This window comes from Elephantulus edwardii, unplaced genomic scaffold (genome assembly GCF_000299155.1).
Source record: "Elephantulus edwardii isolate Elephantulus edwardi_28Jun2011 unplaced genomic scaffold, EleEdw1.0 scaffold00294, whole genome shotgun sequence".
NCBI lineage: Eukaryota > Metazoa > Chordata > Mammalia > Macroscelidea > Macroscelididae > Elephantulus > Elephantulus edwardii.
The window spans coordinates 2,000,880-2,004,763 of NW_006400044.1; the positions used below are offsets into that span (position 1 = coordinate 2,000,880).

General features: G+C 38.1%; 1 protein-coding gene across 2 annotated transcripts in view; it reads right to left on the reverse strand.

Annotated features, from left to right (window-relative positions):
* UNC5C (unc-5 homolog C (C. elegans)) overlaps positions 1-3,884 on the reverse strand; it is a 619,049-nt gene that overhangs the window by 228,571 nt on the left and 386,594 nt on the right. The window lies entirely within an intron of this gene.

The window sequence follows — 3,884 nt, forward strand, 5'->3', positions numbered from 1 at the left end:
GTCTTCCTCCAGTCCCAATGTCACATTCCTCTTCAAAGATCAACTTCCTGGATGATATGTTCTGCATATAGATTGAAAAAGTATAGATATAGGATGCATCCCTAGCCAGCACTTTTCATGATTTTAAACTATGCAGTGTTTTCTTGCTCTGTTCTTATGAATATCTCCTGGTTCAAGTATAGATTTTGCATAAGCACAATCAAGTGTTATGGGATTTCCATTCCTAAATGGTTTAAAATAAAGAAAGGAGTGCATCAGTATTGTATTCTGTCTCAATACCTATTCAAGCTGTATGCTGAGAAAATTATTTGAAAAGCTGGACTCAATGAAGAGGAATGTGGCATCAGAATGGGAGGGAGACTCATCAATAACTTACATTATGCAGATGTCAGAACCTTGCTTGCTAAAAATGAAGATGACTTGAAACTCTTGTTGTAGAATATCAAAGAATATAACCTTCAAATGGACTGTATTTCAATGTCAAGAAAATAAAGACTCTCACCACTGGACTGACATGGAACATCGTGATTGATGGAGAAAAGATTGAAACTGTAGACAACTTCATCTTACTTAAATCCACAATTAACACTCTTGGTACCAGCATTCAGGAAATAAGGAGACACACTGCACTGGGAAAATCTGCTGCTAGGAATTAGTAAGCAGTGATGATGCCAGTTTGAGGACTAAGATGCACCTAAGTCAAGACATGCTCTTTCTGATCACTTGCTATGCATCTGAGAGCTAGACAATGAATAAGGAAGAAGAAATGGCCCCTTTGAGCTGTGGTGTTGGAGAAGAGTGTTAAAATGCAAAGGATCAAAGAAATATGTCTTAGAGAGGGCATAGCCAGAATCCTCTTTGGAGGAAAAGATGATGAGCTTTTGCCTTACATACTTTGGACATGTTACTTGGATGTGCTATTACTTGGAGAGGGATTTGATATTCAGAGAGATAGGTCAGAGGAGAGGAAGACCCTTGGCCAGGTGGCTTGGCATAACAGCTGCTGCAACAGGCTCTGTGAAGAGTGTACAGGAGAGTATGGGACTCAGATCTTTTTTCCACAGGGCCACTATGGGTCATACTCAACTCGATGGCACCTAACAACAACAACAACAAAAAAAAATCATATATAGAAATCTCTAATTGTCGTTAAGTCAGAACAGGTGAAGAGCATATCCATTATTTCTTTCCCAAGACTATAAAATGCATGGAAGGAGACTGCCTATCTTTCTCCTTACAGACTATTCCACCAGAATTCTGTACGTGTAGATGTATGTATCTCAGATTTCATTTTAAGTATATGGTGATTATATAACAATTAAGTTAATTAATGATTATTTCAGTTGTAAACATAATTCTGTGTTCTTGAAAGGAATATTAATCTTAATTTAAAAAGCTGCTGATAGCCTATTCAAAGAATATATTTTGAAAATCTAAACATGTCTCTAGAATTATATTCTAACCAAAATATTTCTAACAGTAAAGATATCTCCAAGTAGAATATAAAATATATGGTGTTTCTATCAAAGTATTATGCAACTCCAAATTATAAACAGCGATCTAAGAATCTCATCTTATCATCTTTGGTGTATTTACCTTGAGGGATCAGAGACTGTTTGGAAAACGTGGCAATAAACTTCCTTGTTCTCAAGTTCTCAAGATTTACAAATTTACAGCTTTGAAAACTTTATGTAAAAAACAACAAAACAAAAAACAAACAAACAAAAAAACCCTTTATGTATGGGCAATTGTACTCTGTCCTACAGGGTCAACATGAGTTGGAATTGACTTGTTAGCAGTGGTGTTTTCACAGAGACAACTGCCAGTTTTTCTGAGGAAGGAACAGATGCTGCTATAATATGAGCTGTGGTTGTTTTTCAGCATCTTCAAGTAGACCGTATGTCTTCATAGTTACCCTATGAGCAACAAATATGCACTCAACCCTAGCCTGTGTCATCCTCATGATCTTCTTCATGGTCAAGGCCATTATTTCAGCTAATGGATCAATCCATCTCATTGAAGGTCTTCCTCTCTTTCACTGACTCTCCACCTTTTCCTACCATGATATCTTTTTTCCAAGGACTGGCCCTTCTGAAAATCTGCCGAGAGAATGTGAGGGAAAGTTTCCAAGGTGAACCCTAATGACACTTCCTCTAAGACAGATTTGTTTATCCTTTTGGCAGCCTATAGTATGTTGAATACCCTTCCCCAAGATCATCATTTGAAGGCATCAGTCTTCCTTATTTGTTGTCCAATTTTCAGGTGTGTATGAAACAACTGAAAACACCATGGCTAGGAATAGCACACCAACAGAGGACTGCCAGATGTGCAGGCTGGGTTTAGAAGAGGTCACAGTACTAGTGATATTATAGCTAATGCTTGCTAGGTTGATCTTGGCTGAAAGCAGAAAGTATCAGAGGAATATCTGTCTGTGTTTCATTGATTATGCAAAGGAATTTAACTGTGTTGATCACGACAAATTGTGTCTAACTCCGAGAAGAATGGGAATCCCAAAATATTTGATTATGCTTATGCAAAACCTATACTTGGACCAGGAGGTAGCTGTCAGAACAGAGCAAGGAATAGATGTATGTAAAATATGTGTCCTATTTCCATATTTTTTTCAATCTATATGCAAAACAGATCATGTCAAGGGGGCAGGCCTCTATGAGGAGGAGAAGAATGTGGCATCATGATTGGAGGGAAGACTCATTAATAACCTCCATTATGCAGATGACACAACCTGAAACAGAGGAGGACCTGAAGCACTTGTGCAGAAGGTCAAGGGCTGCCCCCTTAAATATGAATTGAAGCTCAGTAAACAAAAACAACCCAATAAAGATTCTCACCCCTAGGGCAGTTGGCAACATAGTGATAGAAACCGAAGAGATTGAGATTGATAACAGCTTCAGCTTGCTTGGCTCCACAACCAACACTTTTGGTACCAGCAGCCAGGAAATCAAAAGACAAATTGTGTTGGAAAAGTTGGCTATCAGGGACCTCTCCAGAGTACAGAAAAGCAATGATGTCAGTCTGTAGACTAAAGTGTGCTTGAAACAGGCCATAGTCTTTGCAATTACTTGCTATGCATCAGAAAACTGGACAATGGCTAGTGATTATAGAAGGAGAATTGATTCCTTAAGGCTATGGAGAAGAGTATGAAATATACAATGGACTGCTAGGAGAGCAAACAAGTTCATCCTAGAGAGGGTGAAACCAGGCTGCTCCCTGGAGGCAAAGATTCTGAAGCTTTGTCTGACATACTTTGGATGTGGTGCAAGGAGGGACCAGTCCTTGGAAAGGGACGTCATTTTTGGGAGGGGGGAAGGACAGCACAAGAGAGGAATTCCCTCAATGAGATCGACTAATTCAGTGATCTGGGTAGTGGGGGTAGGTGTGTCAGAGACAATAAGGTTGGCACACTATGGAGTAGGATTCAGAGCTGTTGTACATAGGGTCACTATGAGCCACAATCAACTTGATGTGACATATCACAACAACAACAGGATCAGGCATGTGTTAATTTTAAGTCTATGTGCACAATGGAGGGGAAGAAGATTAAATATCTGGCTCTGCACTGTCTACTTATTTATATTCACTCATTCATTCATTCTTTCATCACATATTTTCTAAACAATTATACAGAAAATAATGTATTACAGTAGAATAACATGCATGGTGAACATAACTAAGTTTTACTAACCTGATTAAAATGGGCATATTTTTGTTAGATAGAGTTTCTCATAATTAAAGAGAGATGCTGTTACATTAAGCACTAATGACAATTCTCAAGAGTTAGACAGTTCTGGATCTTGCCCTCAATAAACTTGCATTATTATGAAGAGGATATTAATAAACAATTTACTATTTAATTTCATATTTAA